The 24270-nt window shown below is 38.0% G+C and overlaps 1 protein-coding gene and 1 pseudogene across 18 annotated transcripts in view; one reads left to right on the top strand and one right to left on the bottom strand.

Annotated features, from left to right (window-relative positions):
• NCOA2 (nuclear receptor coactivator 2) overlaps positions 1-24270 on the bottom strand; it is a 298236-nt gene that overhangs the window by 157556 nt on the left and 116410 nt on the right. For 2 of the 18 annotated variants that reach the window (XM_063612648.1, XM_063612647.1), the window contains exons 3-4: positions 16579-16696; positions 14413-14485 (exon numbers count right to left, since the gene is read on the bottom strand). The exons of 13 other annotated variants lie outside the window; for them this stretch is intronic. The gene's annotated coding sequence lies outside the window, so the exon portion shown is untranslated. Of the gene's footprint in view, positions 1-7677; positions 7789-8909; positions 9198-14412; positions 14486-16578; positions 16697-24270 lie in introns of those variants that run through there. 3 more of the 18 variants (XM_063612646.1, XM_063612643.1, XM_055232965.2) reach the window with 2 other exon arrangements.
• On the top strand, positions 8463-8988 carry LOC129457600 (transcription factor BTF3-like; annotated as a pseudogene).

Raw genomic sequence — 24270 nt, 5'->3', positions numbered from 1 at the left:
GGGCTTAAGATTACATGTATGGACTCAACGTCTATGGGGCACAATATTCATAAATTGAAGTCCTGACCCCTAATGTGATAGTATTTGGAGGTGAGGTCTTTAGGGAGTAATTATGTTTAGAGGAGGTCATGAGAATGGGATCCTTATGATGGAATTAGTGTCCGTTTAAGAGACCAGAGACTTCCCCTTCTCCCTTTCTTTCTCTCCCTGCCATGTGAGGATGCAGCAAGAAGGCCACCATGTGTAAGACAGGAAGAGAGCTCTCACTGGGATCCATGCTGGCACCATCATCTTAGACTCCCTGCCTCCGGAACTGTGAGAAATAAATGTCGGTTGTTTCAGTCATCCAGTCTATGGTATTTTGTTATGGCAGCACGAGCTGAAACAGTTAAGTGTTATATTTTTCAACTGGTAAAAAATAACAAAAAACTAAAATCCAGATTAAGTGAATGACATAGCATGGCAGTTCTCAATTAGAACACACTAATAAGACACTAGTTCTCAGAGAACAACTTTAAGACTATTATCCTATATATAATTCTATTTTTTTTAAAAAATACTGCCTTTCTCTTCTTCAAAACAATCAGTAATCAGGTTCTGACTAATGTTTTTGATGTCAGAGCCAGTCCATTTGGAATGCCATCCCTACTGTTCTAAACCAATGCACAGCCTCTCTCACTAGTCTTTTCACCTCTGGTCTATTTTCTCTCCAATTTCCAGATTCACCCTGTGTACCAAGAGCAAACCAGAAACTTCAGTTTTTTTGTTGTTGTTGTTGTTTGTTTGTTTGTTTTTTAAAAGAGACAGAGTCAGCTGGGCGTGGTGGCTCACGCCTGTAGTTCTAGCGCTTTGGGAGGCTGAGGGATCACGAGATCAAGAGTTTGAGACCAGCCTGGCCAAAATGGTGTAACCCCGTCCCTAATACAAAAATCTCTAAAAATACAAAAATTAGCTGGGCGTGGTGGTGCATGCCTGTAGTCCCAGCTGCTCAGGAGACTAAGGCAGGAGAATCGCTTGAACCCAGGAGGCAGAGGTTGCAGCGAGCCGAAATAGCGCTACTGCATTCCAGCCTGGATGACAGAGTGAGACTCCGTCTCAAAAACAAAACCAAACAAAAAAAGAGATGGAGTCTTGCTCTGTCACCCAGGCGGGAGTACAGTGGCACGATCATAGTTCATTGCAGCCTCAAACTCCTGGGCTCAAGTGATCCTCCTACCTTAGCCACCTGAGTAGGTGGGACCACAGGTGCAGGCCACCATGCCCAGCTTCAAGAGCAAATCAATCTACATAAAATGTTACTTTGGTAATGTCACTTGTTAGCTCCTGGAATTTAACTCTTTGACAGCAGCTATTGCTGAACAATACAATGAAAACTCCTTAATCTAGCATGTAAAGGTCTTTAAGCCTGGCTCAAAGCTGTTATTTCTAACTGTGCCTTCCATTACTCTATACAAATGGCTCCCTCTAGCCAAACTGCTCCATTCAAAGCCCTGCATGGGCTTTATTCATTCTCACCTCTTCTTTGGTCATCCTGTGTCTCCTGTTTGGAATGCCATCCTCTCTAACACCACCTTTCTCACGGTATCTAAATTTTAGTTGTCTTCTAAGACCTTGCCATACAAGTCTTATCTAATCCATATGAATCCCTCCCTAACCAATACACTCTAATTTAGACTCATTCAATCAATCAATATTTATTGGATGCCTAGCATGTGACAGGACACAGTTCTAGGGGCACTCACAGAATGCCTATATATATACTACACATGAATTAAATACTGTTTTGCTCTTTTTGTTAATGTATATGTCAACCTCAACTACGTTATGTGCTTCTTAAAGACAAGGAGTTCATTTATCCCACAGGGCAATAACATAGTACTCTGTGTTTAGGGTTCAACATTCTCTGGCTAAATGAATTTTGAAGTAAGTTATAATCTTCTAATTTTTTGACCCAAAATAATCAATGCCTATCCTTGGAACTTTGAACAATTACAGCATTTTCTTGCGATGTATATATACATCTATACAAGAACAATGGACTTGGAGTCAGAAGGTCTGTGTGGAACTTGGGCTCCACTGTGCACCACCTCTGGCCATATTACTTTCTCTGTACATTAATCTCCATAAAATGAGAATATTTACACCTACCTGTGAAGACGTTCATGACTGTTATGAGGCATAATTAGAAAAAGACGTATTTTATTGTGATAGAAGCATGCCTCACACTCATTCATGAATCCAACAAATTTTTACTAGGTTATTTTCAATAGATGCCAATATCCTCATTTCCCACCAGAAGAGCTAATAAAGATCTGTTTCCTTTCTGTTTTTTTTTTTTTTTTCCTTTGAGATAGGGCCTCACTCTGTCACCCAGGCTGGAGTGCAGTGACAATCACAGCTCACCGCAGGCCTCGATCTCCCAGACTCAGGTGATCCTCCTGCCTCAGCCTCCCAAGAAGCTGGGACTACTGGCATACGTCACCACGCCCGGCTAATTTTTTATTTTTTATTTTTTTGTAGAGATGGGATTTCGCCATGTTACCCAGGTTGGAAGATCCATTTCGTTTCTGCTAGGTGATGGAAATGCTGCCTTTGGCTAGTAAATGAAAGAAAGGAATACCTACAGAAATATTCAAATATTCAATTAAAATATTTGAATTACATATTAAATAATCTCAAGGCCATAAAATTATATTTTTAAAATGTCTTTATTCTATTTATCACATAAGGCACGAACGTTAGGTATTTATAACCTTGCTAAAAGCACCAATGAAAATGGGATTTGGAAACGAATAGAGAAATTAACAAAATTGCTAATTATAATAAATATGATCAAGAAAACTTTGAATTCCTCTTTCATAAAATCGTTTTTCATATTTGACTTCCTATTTGAAGCAGGATACATGGGAATTCATTATTGATCAACTAGCTAGCCTACCTGGTTTTTCAGAAGAATTATCAACCTCTGTTAGGAATCCCTGCTGCTCCTGCTGGATGCAGTTGCCCGCAAGAGAAGCAGCTGCTTTTAAAATCAATTTTAGATTGACTACAGTTTGGAGCCTACCCTTGGGACCTTCATTTGGAGCTCATATTTTAAACCACAATTTGGTCTCTATCCTCACTGTCTTTATATACAAGGCTCATCTCTCTTAATCCACAGTGGCTTGAAATCTCTCATTATCTCTCTGTTTCAGCTACTTAAGAAGTCCACTGCCCATCTTTGACATCCACCCCGGAAAGGTAATTTCTTTTTTTTTTTTTTTTTTTTTTTTTTTGAGACGGAGTCTTGCTCTGTCGCCCAGGCTGGAAGTGCAGTGGCGCAATCTCGGCTCACTGCAAGCTCCGCCTCCCGGGTTCACGCCATTCTCCTGCCTCAGCCTCTCCGAGTAGCTGGGACTACAGGCGCACGCCACCACGCCCGGCTAATTTTTTTGTATTTTTAATAGAGACGGGGTTTCACCGTGGTCTTGATCTCCTGACCTCGTGATCCGCCCAGGTAATTTCAAGTAGACCATCTAGCCTACATTATAGGGCTCCTCATATACCCTCTAAATTTAATGATACTCAGTCTAGCCATTTTTACATGGCATGGCAACAAACAGAAATGTGTACGTTTACCATTCAGTTTACAGGCAAAATCTTACATTAGGTACAGTTTGACTATTTTTATTTGACTATTTTTCCCTTTATTTTTCTTTCTAAGTCACCTTTTCTATACCACAACATAAAATTTAGGTAATTACTATATAATGCTTAGGATTATAGGCTGTGGTGTGACACTAGTTCAAATCTGGGCTGCACTGGTTATTAGCTATGTTAACTTAAAAAAATTACTAATATTTTTAGGCCCCAAGAGCAAAAAACATTACTACTGCTTCACGGGTTTTTGTTAATATTAAATGAGTTAGTACAAGTAAAACAGAAAAGCACCTAACATGAATTCTGTACAAATCCTGCATTTTTAACATGGAGTAACGGTAACACTAGTTATTGGAGTAATAAGCTATAAATATACTTTCAATGCTTAATAAGACTGAGCAAATATCATTTTGGTTAGTAGGCTCTTTTGAGCTTGAAAAATTATAAACACAACTTTCCAAGTTGTCTCCGCAGCTAGTCTGTAAAGATAAATATTTATAGATTTTTCTCCCTCAAGTTTATTATTTTAATGCAGAAAGTGGTTACTAGAAAAAATGTGGAAAGTAAGGAAAAGTGAAGGGGGGGGAGGACATGCATATTTCCACTATATACACTATGTGATATATTTACTTCCAAGAATTTTATAACAAAAATGTAATTTTTAAAATCAGTTATATAAAATTAAATCCTACCATTTCTACCTACCAGTACCATGAAAGTATTTTTCCTTGTTGGTTCAGCCTTTGACAATATAATTTTTAACAGCAGCATAATATTTCAAGTTGAATTCACATATTCTAAAGCAAACCTGGGCAGGACCTTCTTGTGATAACTGCAAGCATACTTGCCATAAAAGAATAGTGATGGAGGGTCTAGGTGCAGTGGCTCACACCTATAATCCCACTGCTTTGGGAAGCTAAGAGTTCAGGAGTTCAAATCTGGGATAAGGACCAGGAGTTCAAGACCAGCCTGGGCAACACAGTGAGACTCTATCTCTAAAAAAAAATTAATTTAAATTAAAAAAAGAAAAAAGAATGTCAGTCAGGATCCAGAGTCATGGGAGTGCAAACTTTTTTCTACAGCACACACACTGGCATCTTTCTAGTGCTTAGTATAGTCAAAACAATGATGGTAGCACTAAGCTAATAAATACAGAAAGAAAAAATATTGAACAAAATTGTGGCTTCAACTTAAATGTTAGGAGCACTTCCAATTTTTCACTAAGACAAACTAACAACCTCAATCAATATACAAAATATACATGTTTGCATTCTGACTTAAGGCAAGTCAACCTAAATTCATCCACAGTAAGAAAAATTCATAGATGTGCCTATGTTGAAACTTAAATTTTCCATCTGGTAGCTTAAGAATACTTTAGGTTATCAGAGATTTAAAAAATACATATAACACACATTTACTGAAACCTAATTATGAATTTTGCCAGATTCAACACATACTACTTTAATTGACTAACAGCAACCAGTAAAAATGTTTCATTTATTTAAAAAATTACCAGCCTGGGCAACATAAACCTCAACTGTTAAAAATTAGCCAGGCTCATTTTTAAATTTTAGCCTGGTGCATGCCTGTAGTCCCGGCTACTGGGGAGGCTGCGGTGGGAGAAACACTTGAGCCAGGGAGGTCGAGGCTGCAGTGAGCAGTGATCTCACCACTGCACTCCAGCCTGGGTGACACAGTGAGACCTTGTCTCAAAAAACAGGGAGGAAAAAAAAAAAAAGAAGAAGAAAAAAGAAAAGAGAACATTAGGGAAGCAGCATGATTTGATGAAAAGAGTCACTGAACTTGGAAGGCAAAAATTTGGATTCATGTCCCAGCATGGCCCTCAACTATGCAACAGCCAAAAAATTGTTTACTAACTCTAGGTCCTAACTTTAAAGTGTAGTCCTTCAATGATGTGATTCCTAGGGTCTCTTCCAGCTCTAAAGTAAAGATGCTAAGAAATAAAGATGATAATGCTACCATTATCTGGCATGCAACTGACGGCCACAGGACAGGCGACTTATTGATGTACATCAAATCCTAAACCTGTAATTTTGTTCAGCACTGTCCCAGACAGTGTGTGCTGTAGTGAGGGTGGCTGGCGGGGGGAGGGGGGGCAGGTAGCGGGTAGGCACAGTGGCCACTAGAATCCCATTATTTGTTATATAAATGTATTGTTTTCTTTAAAAGTAAAAAACCATAAAAAAATTCTGCTTTAGTCTTTCCTGCTACCTTGGTTCCCTATCCCTTTAACAATAACAACAACCGGACTGCAATTAAATATTTGAGTTGCTCTCATTAAAGAAACTTCCATTTACTTTCCTGGTACACAAGGAAAACGATTTTGAAATCTGCCTAATCAACAGACATTAATATTGTCTGTTGAAATAAATATGTTTGCATAGTTATTTAAAAAACACCATATAAAATCATGCTTAAATTCATTTATTTTGAACACATACCTATGAGCAATTAGTTTAAATATAAAGAAAAAGATGAATTATATGAATTTTCAAAGCACATTAAATTAGCATTGAAATTCTATGAATGTACTTTAGAATGCTAACTTTGTTAATTTTTTGTTTGTTTGTAATATGCAATAGAGGGGAAGATATATGTTGAAAATACATCTTGGCTCATTAAAAACGCAACACAGGCATATGCTCTTTTCAGACATCTTTTTAAACCAAGAAGGAGATCTTTCTTTGCCATCTTTCAAATAAACATTCATTTCTGGTCCTGATTATAAGCAAGATACAGTATAGTAAATGACAGATTTGCTATGTCTTTAACAAAAAATAATAAACAAGGTAAGCACCAGAGTACTGTGGAACACACTCAGCTTATTAGTATTAATTTTTTATGTTTCAACTGAATGTAGCTATAATGGGTACCCTGACTGTAAATTTAAACTGCTATGCTTATGTGAAGATTGTGTAATAAGCAGTCATTATGCTCTTTTGTAATCTCTAATGGGAAAACTAAGAAGTTCTTCCTCCTTTAAACGCTTTAATAAAGTAAGATTTTTAGGGGAAAAAACACTCAACTTTTTAAGTTGTAAATTACTAAAAGTTGCTCTCACTAGACTTGACTATTTAGAAACTACAGGTGATTAAATGCTTTCCAGAGCTTACATGTTAGTGCTTTCAACATCAAATGTACAATGAGAAACACGTCAGCACTCTGCTCTGCGAAGCTTTGGCCTTCAGTCAGCAACAGTACAAGACGGCCAGGTCCTGCACGACTGAGATAGACAGAAACGCCTTGGCAAACCAGAGCCACCAGATCCATCATTTGCTTCTGACCGCTTGTGCCTACATACTTGCCCTCAACCCACATGTTTGCAAACACAACCTTCTACACATTAAACTAACAGGCTATTCCTTTGCTCCTGAATCACACAGGCTGCCTAATGAAGTTCCTAGCTAAATCTCTCCACTGAAATTACTTTCCATAGGGAAAATTGTACAGATATCCTAGTAAATTAAAGAGATTGAAAAATTGTAGGAATTCTGCACATATGTGTAATTACCAAAGTAAAAGAAATATTTTAAAGTACATATTTATTGTCGACTGATTTCCAACTTATGGAAATGTACATACAAACACTTGAAAAATAAAGCTTCAAAAGTACACACTTTTTTGGATTTTGGAATGCGTTCAAACTTGGCAGAAACTGTGGGATCCTTGAAACATCAAGGTTTTTCACTTTTTCTTCTCCTTTTTTTAAATTGCCTGTAAACTTTCATCACCAGTATTCTGCTACAGGTATAGACATGGCTAAAATGCATTGATTCATCCTAGAAGGAGGGATGTTTACAGAAATTAAGCCAGATTCACTCAAAGCAAAGCACAGGCTTCAACATGAAACCCCTACCCCTACCTAAAAAACCTCTCAGCAGTAACTAACTTATCTACGTGTCTCCTCTACTCTTCCCTTAATTCTTCTGTGCCATGTTTCTGGTTATATTATCATGTGCTCCCAACTTTTTTTCCTTTGATAAGAGTAATTTTAAGAGGCTAATTTTTTTTTCTTACCCCACAGCAGTCTCTTAACTGATTGGTCTGAAATTCCTTTGCTCCACCTCCTAACATCTGTCACAAAAGTCAGATTACAAGTCAACCCAAAGGGGAGCAAGGAGTGTGCACCTAAGAGGGAACACAAGAAAAAGGAAACACTAGTGGTTAGGGCATCACTAGAAGCCATAATATAGTTTCTATTCTTTATTTGATACAACTGTACAAAAGGACACCACGTTAGATATAACATTAGGCTGAATGTTAATTTCCTAAAAAAAAATTCTCTTTAAAGATGTAAAATAATAATCCCTTTATTATTCAATATGTAGAGATTTATTAAACACTTATAAAGTAATAATTTAATATTTACAGTGAAGAAAACTAACTTACATCTTCGTTTTTAAAGTAATCTCTAATACCATCAGAAATATTAACAGTGAAATACATTAATTACAAGCCAAATTATACAATGTATGTACCTACTTAGGCATTTTACTAAGAAAATAACTTTATCTTTGATATCTTCTATTTTAAAAACTTGTCTGTGAATTGATTTAATGATTGTGTATATAAATCTGCCAAAATTATTTCAATGGATGAAACAATGAATCAGTACCTATTTATATGCTGCCAAAGCACACCTATAATTTTTAAAATGATGATAAGAGTAGCCTAAGGCAGTGAGCAGACATCTCAGAAATCTCAGTGTAAGTGGTTTTAACTTGCAACACGATGCCAAAAACTTAGAGAGCTGCCATCTTGCGTCCCCGTGTGTGTGCACCTCTCAGCTGGTTCCCCCGAGACCCCCTGAGCACCAACCCTAGTGCCCCGCGCAGCCCCTTATCCGCTGCAACAAGACGAAAGAAACAATCATGAACCAGGAAAAACTCGCCAAACTGCAGGCAAAAGTGCCCGTTGGTGGAACTGCTCACAGAAAGGTGGTGGTTCACAGAACAGCCATAGCAGATGATAAAAAAATGTCAGTTCTCCTTAAAGAAGTTAGAACTCTCTGGCATTGAAGAGGTGAATATGTTTACAAACCAAGGAACAGTGATCCACTTTAACAACCCTAAAGTTCAGGCATCTCTGGCAGTGAACACTTTCACCATTACAGGCTATACTGAGACAAAGCAGCTGACAGAAATGCTACCCAGAATCTTAAACCAGCTTGGTGCAGGCAGTCTGACTAGTTTAAAGAGACTGGCTCAAGCTCTGTCCAAACAATTTGTGGGTGGAAAAGCACCACTTACTACTGGAGAGGATGATGATGATGAAGTTCCAGATCTTCTGGAGAATTTGGATGAGGCTTCCAAGAATGAGGCAAACTGAAGTGAGTCAACTTCTGAAGATAAAACTTGAAGAAGTTACTGGGAGCTGCTATTTTGTATTATGACTGCTTTTTAAGAAATTTTTGTTTATGGGTCTGATAAAATCTAGATCTCTAATATTTTTAAGCTCAAGTCCCTTGGACACTACAGCTCTTTTCAGTTTTTGCTTCTACGCAATTCATTCTTTGCAGCTAATTAAGCCGAAGAAGTCTGCGAATAAAGTTTGAAACAAAGGTTAATAAAGTTCTTTGCCTAGTATACAGATTTATTCTTTATTTCATTGACACCGATCTGTACACAGTAAATCACAGTGTAGTGTAACCCAGGTGGTATAAAGTTCTCATGTTTGAAAAAAAAAAAACAACAAAAAAAACTTACATCAGGAAAACATTTAAAGCAACAACAAAAACTTGTTTTTTGGTTAAAAGTGCTTGGTGGTTCTCTAATACATATGAGTACCTGAAAAATAATTCAGATCCAATCTACTCCATTAGGATACTGAAGTTTCCAAAGCCTACAGAGCTTCAGTTGATTGTAATTACTGTGAAGGGGGAGAACCTACCGTGTGCTCAATCTTGCCATCTGTAGGTGCTTTACACAACTCCAGGGTTTTTTAAGTAGAGTCAAAAATTTACAGTATTTTTTTAAACTAATTACCAATCACAAAATCCTTTTGCTTTATGTGTCATCCTTGAAAAATTCTCTGAATAATTCTGGTAATATCCCATCATAAATTTGCTCAACATTAGCTCTATCCACAAATCTGTTTTACATTCATATTACAAATACAGTGTTTAATGATCAAGCAAATATTTATTCTCATATTTAGCAAAATGATTTCTTCCAAAATAACTCCGAAGGATACTGCTTATAGAACACAGCAATTATTCTAAGACTACTTTACAAAACCACTGGTGGCCTGCAACGCAACAATCCACATAAAATATGAACTGAAAAGTATTCATAATCAGGACCTCAATCTCATCGCTACTTGTGAACTCTGCTACCACTCAAGATGCTCGCTCACTCCACTGTCTCACCTCTTAGTGTCCACAACAGAAACACTGAGGTATCATCTCCCGCAATTAAGATTTCGGCTAGAGAACTGGCAAAGTAAGTTATACCATTTCCAGACCTAACAGATTTACACTACAATTAAATATATTAAAATTTCTGCACATAAAAAACTCATATATACCTAATCAAAAGGCATCCTTACCCAGCCAGTAGGTTCATCTGTAGTTCTGATTATTTTAAATTAGCAGATATTCCAAAAATCAAAATAAGTACAAATATGCCATCTTCTAAAATTCTCTAATTCTCAAGTTTTGTTTCTGTCATTTAGATTTATCAAACTGTACTTGCAAAACTGTATCCTTAATTAACCACAGGAAATTTCCAGTAAACTGAAATCATCACCATAAATTCAGTAGGTATAATGAGAAATCATCTAAGAGTATAATATAGTCCTTAAAAAGAAATAAGCACTTACATATAGTTGCAGTTCAGCTTATTAAAGAATTGTATTCTTAAAAATACTATATAAATCACATAAATTTGAATTTTATTTTCAATATGCAAAAGAAATTTAATATTTAAAAAGAAATCTGCTGAGTCCTTTTTTAAAACTGAATAATCTTTAGCAATACAAATGATCAACTCCTACTTAAATTATTTTATATGTAGGAATCTGATACATTAAAACAGGTTGTCTATGTAGTATTACTCTAATTAAAAAAACAAAGAACAGCTAACCAAAGAAGAACAAGCTTAGCGGAGAAAATACGAAAAAAATTTTGAATTAATGTTTCTAATTAGCAAGGGCTTTCACAAAGACATAAAAGCAAATTTTGCTTTCCTGATTAATTAGAACACCAACACAAAGAACTAGACTCTAATTGGCAGTTCTTCTAGCGAACTAGGATGGAACAGATGCAACCAACAGTAGAATATGTGTTAATTTTTAAAAGTGCACTGAAAATCTTGTGTCACAGATATATAGATAGATGATGGTTCTTATGCTTAAACACTTTCAACAACTATAAAGGCTATGTAGCTGGTAGTATAGCAGAAAAGTTTGGACAAAAAATACTAAACTTTGCAAAGTTTTTGTCCACTTAGCTGTAAGGTAAAATATTGACTGAAATGACCTTTGAAAACATCTAGAATTGTTCCTCTTTCTATGAATGATTCCCTAATTATCAGAGACATATTTTCAATATTTGCTGTTAATTTTAATGGAAGAATTTCACAATACACTCAAAGAATACTAATTTCTTCCTCCAAGATAAAAAGAGGCACAGATCATTAATGTAAAACAAATATGCCTAAATTAAATGAAAAGAGAAAAAGAAATTAAGGAAGAAATTTGGGACAGGACCCATAACAGCACTGCAATTAAAAAGATAAGGAAGGCAAATTCTCAGGAAAGACAAATAAATCCTCCAGCCTCCAAGATGAGAAACTTGCTCTTGGGGGAAAAAAAAAGATTAACATTAAAGAATAGCAAATTGAGGCGATTTAAGAAGTAAATTCAAAATACGGCAGCGAAAACTTCTGAATGCCAAATTTTAAGAACACTGATACAGTTTGGTTGTGTCCCCACCCAAATCTCACCATGAACTGTAGTTCCCATAATCCCCACGTGTCTAGGAGGGTCCCTGTGGGAGGTAATTGAATCGGGCGGTGGTTTCCCCCATCCTATTTTTGTGATAGTAAGTTATCACTAAGATCTGATGGTTTTATAAGCGGCTTCTCCCTTCACTCAGTTCTCATTCTTCTCCTGCCTGCTGCCTTGTGAAAGAAGACATGTTTGCTTCCCCTTCCGCCATGACTGTTAAGTTTCCTGAGGCCTTCCCAACCATGTGAAACTGTGAGTCAATTAAACCTCTTTCCTTTATAAATTACCCAGCCTCGGGTATTTCTTCACAGCAGCGTGAGGACTAATACGTACACCCATTAGTCTCAAAACAATTCTCTCAAATTCTGATATACAGACCTTTAAAAAACAGACATCATCTACATGGCATTCTAAATTTTCTGATATTTTCATTCTTTACTAGCCACTTTCATTCTGCTGTCTCATTGTCTAAGTAAAATAATTTCAGAATGAATAACATAATAAAATGTAAGTATACTAAAGCATAAATACTTTCTCTTAAAAAATAACTTCTAAGATCCCATTTAAGCAGAACCTAGATTTCTCCACCTTGTGTTTTCCCAACCATGGGCAAGCTCTTTAATTTTTTTTTACCTCGGGTTCTTCATCTAAAGCAGGCGTTTTTGTTTTTTTTCCTAATTGCTTCAGTGATTACGTAAAAACAAAATGAGACAAATGGCCAAAAATGGTCTGTATAACATTTTTGCAATAAAGCATAAATGACAGAAGTGACTAAAGCTTGAGTGATCCTTAACTGTCCAATTTCCTTCTGAAACTTTACTATACATTACTACTATCTCTTGCCTTTTCTGTTTTTCCAAGTAATAATCTCTTCTTTTCTCTATTTACCCTAACCTTAAGAAACTCACAATTCAGATGAGAAAATATTTACTGGTTCTTCTGTAAAGATGTTCTAAAGATGTAGCTATATCTTTCTCATGCCTGGGATCACAGGCATGAGCCACCGTGCCAAGTCAATTCATTCATTTTAGAATGAATGCCCTGTCCTGGGGTGAATGGACTAGAGGAGGGTAATACTGGAGGCTGAGGCAGGTTTAGCCTGTGGAAGTGATCCAGATGAGATGTGAACTGAGGGCTAGTGGCGGAGGGGATGAAGATAAGCGGATTCTAGGAAGTGACTGACTTCTAAGGGAAGGAGGAGTCACTTAAATGAAACTAATCCTGAAACTTTTTTAAAAATAAAATCCCTACATTTTAAAATAAAATGTTTGCTAAAATACATGGTTTCTTTACCTTCCTAAATGGTGTTCTTTGGTAATGTTAATAGCAGTATTAAGGGCCAGACAGTTGAGTAAAAAAAAATTACTTCTAAACTAAATGTTCCCACAAATGCTATTTTTAGGTCACGTTTATACACTATTCATACTTTTATGTGAATTTCTTAATTATCAGGGTACTCACTGTCATTTTTTAAAAAATGAATACACTACAATTTATCCATCCTTCTGTTAGACATTTAAATTTTTTCCAGTTTTTTGCTATTTCCTCACTGTCATTTTTGATGTATTCCATATGCCTGACTCTACCAGCCAGTTTTCTGTTTTCTAGACTTTACTCCCATATTCATATCTTTATAATAGCTTTAATGATATATAATTTACATGCCATGCAATTCATCAATTTAAATAAAATGTACAATAGTTTTTAGTATATTCAGAGTTGTGCAACCAATACCACAATCAATTTTAGAACATTATTAACACTATAGAAAGAAACCCTATATCCATTAGCACTCACTCCCATTTTCTCCCACTCTCCAATCCCAGCCCTAGGCAACAATCAATCTACCTTCTATCTCTACAGCATTGCCTATTCTGGACATTTCATCTAAATGGAATCATACAATATACGGCCTTTATGACTGGCTTCTTTCACTAAATTTAATGCTTTCAGGGCTCATCCATTTTGTAGCATGTATCAGTATTTCACTTCTTTTTATTGCCAAATAATATTCTACTGAAGTATATAGCAAGTTTTACTTATCCATTCATCAGCTGATGGATGTTTGGACTGTTTTCATTTTGGGACTATTATGACTAATGCTGCTATGAACATTCTCATATTAATGTTTCATCAATATAGAAAGTCTACTAACTAGTTTATGGTAATGGGATGATGTGGATCATAGGGAGCCTGGATATCCACAGGAGACCAAGCCAGGTCTTTTGTAAGACCTGGGGTGACTCCTCCTTCCCTTAGAAGTCAGTCACTTCCTAGAATCCGCTTATCTTCATCCCCTCCGCCACTAGCCCTCAGTTCACATCTCATCTGGATCACTTCCACAGGCTAAACCTGCCTCAGCCTCCAGTATTACCCTCCTCTAGTCCATTCACCCCAGGACAGGGCATTCATTCTAAAATGAATGAATTGACTTGGCACGGTGGCTCATGCCTGTGATCCCAGCATTTTGGGAGGCTGAGGTGGGCAAATCACTTGAGGCCAGGAGTTCAAGACCAGGCTGGACAAATGGCGAAACCCCGTCTCTACCAAAAATATAAAAAATAGCTGGGTGTGGTGGTGTGCACCTGTAATCCCAGCTACTAGGTAGGCTGAGGCATGAGAATTGCTTGAACCTGGGAGGCAGAGGCTGCAGTGAACCGAGGTTGTGCCACTGCACCCCAGCCTGGGCAACAGAGTGAGACTCTTGTCTCCCCTCCCCCCGCCCAAAAAAAAATCATTTCATTTCCCTGTATCAATCTGTCAATGAATCCCTATGGCACTCAAGATTAAAGTAAAATGGCTTACCAAGCAAAAGGCCCTTGGATGATCTCACCTCACCAATCTCCATAATCCTGTCCTCTCGCTATTTCTGCTGCACCTGTGAGGAACAACTGGAGTCCATTATTCCAAAGGCCTTGCTCCCTCTTCTCACCATTGAACCTTTGTACATGCTGCCCTCTCTGCCTGGAATTACCCCCAGTAGCTGCTTCCCCTTATGATGGAACTGTTTATTTCCTACCTTTTTTTCAATATGCCATCACCTCCACAATGACATACACTCCAAGTGAGCAAAATATGTCTTTTCTCATTACCAGTGGATCTAGCATAATCAACAGCATAGAGTGGATTTTCAACACTATTTGTGGCTCTCATGAGGAAATGCTATGCTTATTAGTACACCTAAATAATTCCTGAGTAAGAAGGACTTTCCTAGGCTCTGGGGTTGATAAAAAGCTGGTAATGAAATACAAAACACAAACCTTAACCTTGGCTTACCCCTCTACAACACATGCAAGCAACCCTCCCGTCAGGTCACATGGTTCATGATGGGACTAATATCCCTACTTCCTCACAGCCTCTAGAGTGACCAGGACTAGCCAAAATGCTTGCCTTAATTTCAACCCCCTCGCAAGATTGGCTCAGAAATGGGCAGGTAATCCAGCATGGACCAGTGAGAGTCATTCCTATAATTTTTTTTTTAGAGCTATCAGGAAAGATCCTTTTGAGAGGGGATTGTTGACTGTTAAAATGACATAAGGCAGAGCTGCTAATGACCTTCTCTGCCATGACATAAGGTCCTAATTGAAAAAAGCCAACACAAGAAAGTAGAGAAAAAGAGAAGGTCCTGATGACATCATTTAATTCCTTCCATCCAGATTTGCCCTGAGCCAGCTGTAGCTTTGGACTTCCCACTTACAAGAGGTAATAAGTTCCAGGTTTGCTTATACCGGTTTGAGTTGCATTTCTACACTTGCAGCCAAGGAGTCCATGACTACACACGTCAAGAATCTATCTTCTTGTGTTAGTCTACCTTAGGCATTAAGAGACTATACCTATCTTTCAAGCATCTGCCACTCTGCATCACCATTTATATAGTTTAAAGCTCAGACAAAGCATATGCCCTACTCTTAGGGATACCTTAGTAGAAGCCATAACCCCTTGCCTCAGAGCTGAGTTTCTACCATTTCCTTTGGTAGGTAAAACAATGAAGGTAGGCTGCCAGAGCCAGGGTAGAATCCTAAGACCCCAGGAAATTAGGACATCTGAAGCTTTCAACCTATAATGGGGAAAATGATAAAAGATAGCACAGAATTAGACCAACTGAGGGGCGATCGCGATTCTGTTGCTTTCATCCTTAGAGATGTAAGGTAAATCAAAATTCATCTGTTTTCTCAGAAATCAATTTGCTGAAATTGAAGGGTCAGGTTTGGTTGTACAGACTTCTTCCAAATTTCATGTAAGATATAGAAATACTGACCCACACACAATATACCAACTACTTCCCTATGGGTGGAGTAAATAGGGTAGAACCAGTTTTTCTGAATACAGTGTTCATGAAATGTTACAAAATTGAGTGTTAATCTAAGCTAGATTTCTGGGTGACAGGAGAAGATACTGAAATTGAGACATCATCTGTGTCCTCAGTGACTGGTATAGTACAGTAGAAAGAATGATATGACCAAGAATAATCAAAAAATTGGAGTTGAGCAGAGGATCTACATCAAGTAGCTTTGGGGCTTTTTCCTACTAGTTAGTTATGCCTCATAGAAATCCATTCTACCCCTTACTTCCAGGCTCTTTTTCCAGAAGAATGACTTTGCATAACATTGTTGAGGGCTTCCCACTCATACAGGATCTTAAGAACGGGAGGCCAGTGTGAGCTCTGTGGAGAGCATGCCACACGAGATAATGGGCATCTGCAGGGGAAGGCAGAGGGCTGGGAAGATGTGGTGTACTCATCTGCATCCTGGCTATGGAAGCTTCTAATGTGAATTAAGCACTGGGAACCAGTTATTAAAATTTAGGAAAAAATAGGCTGGGCATGGTGGCTCATGCCTGTAATCCCAGCACTTTGGGAGGCCCAGGTGGGTGGATCACTTGAAGTCAGGAGTTCGAGACTAGCCTAGCCAACATGGTGAAATCCCATCTCTACTAAAAATACAAAAATTAGCTGGGCATGGTGGCACACACCTGTAGTCCCAGCTATTTGGGAGGCTGAGGCAGGACAATCAACCTTGAACGTGGGAGGCGGAGGTTGTAGTGAGCCAAGATAGTGCCACTGTATTCCAGCCTGGGTGACAGCAAGACTCTGTCTCCAAAAAAAAAGGAAAAAATACATTAGAAATTCCAGGTATGAAAGACTCTGCAGTTGCATTAACTTAAATCTCTCTTCCACTTAGGGAGCATAAGCAGTTGGTGATATAGAAAAGATTATGCTGTGGCCTCTTGTAGATCAAGGGAAAAGGTGAATTAAGTACAAGTGGCTAGGGAGCATTCCCAGAAAAGCCTCTAAATTAGGAAACTCATCACCCCCCACCTCTTTGTTTTCTTGGATAGTAGCACAAAAGTAACAACACTCAACAGAATCAGAGACTTCCAGGAAAAGAGAAACATAGCCTTCTCTTCCACGTATCCTGCCTGAACACCATGCAGCAGTCCGTGGCCAAGGGTCAATGCTCAAGAGCTGCTCACAGTACCAGTTTTGAAAACACACAAAGCTTTAGAATTTCAGATCTTCACACCTGCAAAATGGAGATTCTACAACAAAGCCACTATTAATCAGAATACTCATGAGATAACAAGTTACGTTACCCCACTATCACCACCAAATGTGGTTCATCATTATTTATTATTCAAAGCCTTCCTAAAAGTATATAATCATAATTTCCTATTTTAGTAAAATACAACATTCAAAATATAATTTTATCTTTCTCTACGACTTAAGATCTTATAGTCCTTAGGAATATCATTCTGAATATTTGATACCAACACAAAATAATGAAACCTAGGGGGTGAGAGATAAGACCAAATGTCTACTAACCCCAACAAATTGGTTAGTGTGTACATATATATGCTGATTTCTAACTTCCTTTCATGAGATTCAATTTAACAGCAATGTAAGAGATTAAAAGGCTATTTATTTGAGCATCTCAATATGGGGTTTATGTTAATCCAAGTTCATTATATCCAACTAGATGTACACTGATTATAAAGATTAATACAGATATATGATCATGCATATATCAAGGACTACAAAAACAACTGCCAACAAAAAGACTGTGCAGGCAACAGGATAACCTTATTATGGGTCCCGTCTTTTCTACTAATTAATTACATGAAATCAGCCAGGCCATAAGGCCGGGGACGAAGGCTCATGCCTTTAATCCCAACACTTTGGGAGGCCAAGGCAGGTGGATTACTGGAGGTCAGGAGTTCAAGACCAGCCTGGTCAACATGGTGAAACCCCATCTCTACTAAAAATACAAAAAAAGTAGCCAGGCATTGTGGCACATGCCTGTAATCCCAGCTACTTGGGAGGCTGAGGCAGGAGAATTGCTTGAACCCGGAAGGCGGAGGTTGCAGTGAGCCGAGATCGTGCCATTGTACTCTAGTCTGGGCAAAAAGAGCGAAACTCTGCCTCAAAAAAAAAAAAAAAAAAAAAAAAGCAGCCAGGCTACTGGACTTGTTTCTTCCCAATCATAAAATTTTCCTGTCAAAAATTCCATGATTCGTTCAATATTACTAATAAGAGTGTCAGCTGGATACTACTAGGGTTGGCGTAATAATAAATCCAAGTGACAGGACCCACAACTGATGTGCAATGACTCTCCAGAGTGATCTCAGTGTCCCCATTTTCTAAAATACTAATGTATGCACAGTGTGTGTGCATGTGCGCACACATATGAATGAGTGTTTGTTCACAAAAACTGAATTTTCATTTTAGTAAACATCCAGAAGGCCACCCACAAGCAGGGCTAAACACTGAGAATAAAATTCAGTACAGACAGAGCTTGGCCCCAGGACTCTGGTTCATGCTGACTTAACTCAGGATCTACTAGTTTATCTTCTAGTGAACACATTCTGTAATTCAGTGCTAACACAGGTATCTTCCTTGGTTTATCCACGAAATTGAAGAGAGGCTTCCAATAGATATTCTAGGCAAAAATCAGAAAACTAATGGGGAATTTAAACTTTGCCATCGATAGGTGAGTCTAGTTGTTCTTAGGGACATTAATTAAACTGTATCTTTTTTTCCTTTACTCTCAAAGTGGAGATGTGTATTCGTAATGCCAAAATGATGCATTTAAAATGGTCACTGATGAGTTTTTAAGTGCAGAGTCACAACAGATTTCTAGAAGCAATCTTTCAGACTGTTTTTAGTATTGAGTGCGGGCAACAAATACAATTTGCACAAGACCTCACAGCTACCACCTGGGAACACGTGGGTGATTAACAACTCACTGACTCTTACGCATGTTTGGTTCACTTACACCTTTTTCTGATGCAAGACACAAAGATCAAAGAGCCCAGCCTTAACTTTTATTTGCTACAGTAACTGGTAGAACAATCAGTAAAGAGGCATTAAAAGTCTTTATGTTGTCTACCTACCATTATACAGTATTTTCTGATAATATGTCAAAATAATACAAGATGAGTGTCCCTTACCCAAAATGCTTGAGACTGGAAGTGTTTCAGATTTCTGATTTTTTTCAGATTTTGGAATATTTGCACTGCACTTGCTAGTTGGCATTCCAAATCCAAAAATCTGAAATCCTGTACGTTCCAGTGAGCATTTCCTTTTGAGTGTCATGTTGGTGCTCAAAAATTTTAGATTTTGGAGGATTTCAGATATGGGATACTCAATCTACATTTATTTGTCTAATTGAATGATTTTTCATTCCCTTTTCTCCAGGTTTACAATAATATGTTTAGCAATAACAATGTTCAGAAGTATTCCTCTTGAATAAATAAGCAACATTCCCCTCCATGTTAGAAACAGCCCTCTCTCCTCCTTAATAGATGACTGCCAAGAATGACAACACCCCTTGACAACAGCTAGGTGTACTAGAAATAGGATGAGAGAGGCTGAAGAACACAAATGATCATCTGCTGGGGTCTACAGGTAACATGCTTCACCACTTTTATAACTCTTTTTAGATTCTCATCCTCAGAATTTCTGGAGGGTGCTTTCAAGTGAGAATTTGTGTGAAGCACTCCTTGGATACAAATTTGAAAAATAAACATCCTCCTCTTTCTCTTTCACTCCTATTCTCCCTCTGAAAGGAGGCCTGACAGGGTGGAAGTAGATGGAGGCAAGGAAGTAGTCACAAAGAAAACATGTATTAAAAGAAAATTAGTAGAAATACTCAGTGATTTTCAAGAGAGCAACATCCTAGATAATAAATTTTATAGTTATTTATCCTCACTTTCTGAAGGTCTTTAGCTCTCATGATACTCATTTGTTCCTAAAAAGCTAGAAAGGGAAGACTGTAATAGGGAGGGACTTTAACCCTCTCAGCTACCTTCTCTCTTTGTTATCAAACTGCCTATCAGGTAACTTCAGATTATCTGTGGCTAACTTAATGAGCATCCATTCTTAAGGGATGGTATATACATATGAGGGAGAACGTGTGTGTGTGTAGTGTGTGTAGTGTGTGTGTGTGTGTGTGTGTGTGTATGTGGTGTATGGAAGAGAGTGTGTATTACTGAAGGGGATTTCAACGTATCATGAGATTGTTGGGAAAGAAGCTTTGCCTCTGCCCTCTGGCAGCGTAAGTGAAGACTTTTAAGGCACAATATGGAGAGAGGAGAGAGGAGAGAGGGGAGAAGGGAGAAGGGAGAGGGGGAGAGAATTATCTCAACACAAAAACCACATACTAGAAAAAGAACAGATGTCCCAGGGAGCAGGGAAGTAGAATCTATACAGAGAGAATAGATTAGACTCAAGTTGGTATCAAGAATAAAGGACCCTCAAGCTAGGCTTTACATTGTATGCTCAATAAAACCGGACCTGCTCTACACTTCCCATCTGATGTAGCTACAAGTGACTACTTACAAAAATGACATGGTCTTATAATATCCTTATATTGATGATAGCTTTTGAGAGCCTCATGCTTAACCATGTTTTATACTTCTTCAACTAGAGGTATTCTTCAAATAGAAAATACATCAGATACAATTTATTAAGCTCTAGTAAGAAAATTAAAAACCAACAAGAATTTACTTAGAGTCCTGTAGATACCCAAGTGTTATGAGTTCCTATCATTTAGCAGATAAATTTACTATCTAGTTAGACAAGGTTTAGAACACAGCATCCACCATTAAGTGCCCACATACTTCAGCTACGATTATAACCAAGAGTCATTTTCCTACCTTTTGGTACTTGAGTCCCATTAATCAAGATTCCCCTTATTTCTGTGTTTCATTTCTAACTACTCCTGTTGTGATTATCTAAAATAGATGGCAGGTTGTAGCCTTCATAGCAAGATACGCACATGGCCAAGAACACTGAGAGACAGACAGCCATGGGCACAGTGCCCACTGCCCTTCCTGCACTGTACGCCTACTACATTATTGTACATTTGTTGATACACTGCTTTGTAATCCCATTCACGTAACTTAATGTTTGCCATTTCTCTTACTACACCGTAAGATGTGGGTAGGACTATATATATTGCTTCTGTATACCTAAAACATGCCTACTTTACTGCATGCACTATCATTGCTCCAGAAATGAGTACAGACTAAATTGAAAAATGCTACCGGTTGGATGGGGAATGAAAAACGAATCAGGGCTTTCATGTAATCAACAAGTTCCATTTGTATCACTAGAGGAGGCTCTATGTCATACCAGAAAGAGATTTTTGGAAATATATAGTTTCAGGTTCAAATTCCAGAACTACCTACCTGACAATATGATTTAATTCATCTCTCTATACCTTAGTGTTTTCAGCTAAAAAATGGGGTAAGTTCTCTCTCCCAAGCTAGTAGTAAGAATTTGATGAAATAAAACGCATATTATGCCTAGCAGAATGTAGGTATGCAAGAAAAGTTTCCTTCTTAAATTTGCACTTCTTTATATTCTAATGTATAAAAAATATTTCCAGGCTGTGTACAGTGGCTCATGCCTGTAATCCCAGTGCTTTGGGAGGCTGAGGTGGGAGGACCACTTGAGCCCAGGAGTTCAAGATCAGCCTGGGCAACATAACGAGACTTGTCTCTACACAAAAATAAAAAATTAGCTGGGCATGTTGACTGAGGGAGGAGGATCACCTCTGCCCAGGAGTTCAAGGTTGCAGTGAGCTATGATTGTGCCACTGCACTCCAGTCTGGTGACAGAGCAAGAAAAAGGAAAAGGAAATATATATATATTTCCATCTCTGTTTTAAAAAGATGTGGTCAAACCCTTGCTAGAAAGTAAATGAAACAAACTTTTCAAGAGACTTAACCGTGAGCTACAATATAAATACTCAAAGTTAAAATTTTAAAGGTGGATTTAACCAGTGATTTAAGAAACAGCATGAATTGTTCAAACACTAAAAACATATTTCACAGTATTAATCAAATTACAACTTTATTATGTATGCTTAGAAATTGCTTTAAAAGACGGCTGGGCGCGGTGGCTCACGCCTGTAATCCCAGCACTTTGGGAGGCCAAGGCGAGCGGATCACGAGGTCAGGAGATCGAGACCATCCTGGCTAACACGGTGAAACCCCGTCTCTACTAAAAATACAAAAAGTTAGCCGGGCGAGGTGGTGGGCGCCTGTAGTCCCAGCTACGCGGGAGGCTGAGGCAGGAGAATGGTGTGAACCCCCGGGGGGCGGAGCTTGCAGTGAGCCGAGATCGCGCCACTGCACACCAGACTGGGTGAAAGAGCGAGACTCCATCTCAAAAAAAAAAAAAAAAAAAAAAAGACAAGAGAAAAAGAAAACAGCAGTTGTGAATAAAGTAAATTCTAGGTAGTAAGCAATTTAAAACCTCTTTTTGTGTTCATGGTAAATACTGTTAATTATATCACAGATACTCATAAGCAACCAAAAACCCCGTGTACTGATTGTAAAGAGCACCTATAATTTCCCCTATATATATTTAAAACAAAACGAAACCTGAGGAAATCTGAGAGAAAGGATGGCCTATTTTTTTTTAACATTTTATAAAATATAAAGGCCATGTCTGTTAAGGTATGATAACCTGAAATATAGTCAAAATGAAACAAAAACTGTCCAATATAAATTCAGGGTTTTTTGGCCAGGTGTGGTGGCTCACGCCTGTAAACCCAGCATTTAGGGAGGCAGAGATGGGTGGATCACTTGAGCCCAGGAGTTAGAGACCAGCCTGGCCAACATGGTGAAATCCTGTCTCTACAAAAAAACACAAAAATTAGTCGGATGTGGTGGTATACGCCTGTAATCTCAGCTAATCAGGACACTGAGGCAGGAGGATCAATCTAGCTAGGGAGGTCGAGGCTGCAGTGAGCTGTGATTGCACCACTGCACTCCAGCCTGGGTGAAAGAGCAAGACTCTGTCTCAAAAAATATATTAATTAATTAGGTTTTTAAAAGTAATTGAAAGTATTCTCTAGTCACTCTTAGAATGTAGTATTTTTTTAAAATTTTTTTCTTTTCACTGCTGGAACAAAAGAATGTACTCTTTTCTAAATCAAAGCTGAAATTTGCTTTTGAATTGAAAATCTTCTTCACTTTGCGTAAAAAGGTCCTATATTTGGCTTCTGATTATGGGAATTCTAAATTACTTCTTAAGAATTTTTTTACTGAGTAAAACTTGTGAAGTCATTTTTAAAGAGACGAATCAAAGGGAGTGGGGCTGGGCCCCATTTTTCCATCTTTCAAAACAAAATAACCACGTTAATAGAAAAGCTAAACACACATCCTATTGAAAGCATTATCTGTGTAACCTCATTTGAAGCCACGAAACAGCATAATATCATTTCTGTAACCTGCATTTCCTTTGTTAATTAATGGCAGATATCATGTCTGATAAAATAGGCAAGTTATCAACTTCATGGACTTCAGTCTAGCTAGTAGCCACAATGATATGAGCCTGCAGACCCTCACTGTAGAGAAAATGGCATACACAGCATTAAGCCTTGTCATAGCCTTACGTATAATGACAAAGTCGGCTTGAAACTTTATTTTGAAAATTACTAGTTAATTCTTTTTTGGCTTTCTTGGTCTTTTGCTTGTTTGTTTGTTTGAAGAGAACCAAGTTTCACAAGCCAAAAACTGCAAATGCCAGATTGGGCTAGATTCCCAATTTGGCCTCTAACTGGCTAATTAAATTAGGTGCAAATCACTGGGCAAGTTATTTAACTTCTCAGTGCCTTTGTCTTCCCATCTTTAAAATAGGATCATAATAGTAGCTACATCACAGGTTTGAGGATTATGTGAATTACTATGAGAAAGGCTTAGAAAGGCTTAGAACACTACTTGGCACATGATAAGCACAATAGGCATGCTAGTTATTATAAATGATCTTTCAGTTCCAAGAATTTTTTATTCACTGTGATGTGAAAGAGGAAAAGTTATTTTTTTTCCTTTTAAAAATATGGAGGAAATAGGCCGGTGTGTGGCTTATGCCTGTAATCTCAGCACTTTGGAAGGCCGAGGCGGGAGGATCCCCTGAGGTTAGGAGTTCAAGACCAGCCTGGCCAACATGGCGAAACCCCCATCTCTACTAAAAATACAAAAAAATTAGCCGACATGGTGGTGCGCACCTTTAGTCACAGCTACTTGGGGAGGCTGAGGCAGGAGAATCGCTTGAACCCAGAAGGCAGAAGTTGCAGTGAGCGGAGATTGCGCCACTGCACTCCAGCCTGGGCAACAGAGCGAAACCCTGTCTCAAAACAAACAAAAAAAAACCAA

This window comes from Symphalangus syndactylus, chromosome 11 (genome assembly GCF_028878055.3).
Source record: "Symphalangus syndactylus isolate Jambi chromosome 11, NHGRI_mSymSyn1-v2.1_pri, whole genome shotgun sequence".
Lineage (NCBI taxonomy): Eukaryota > Metazoa > Chordata > Mammalia > Primates > Hylobatidae > Symphalangus > Symphalangus syndactylus.
This window is presented reverse-complemented; position numbering and strand designations above follow the sequence as displayed.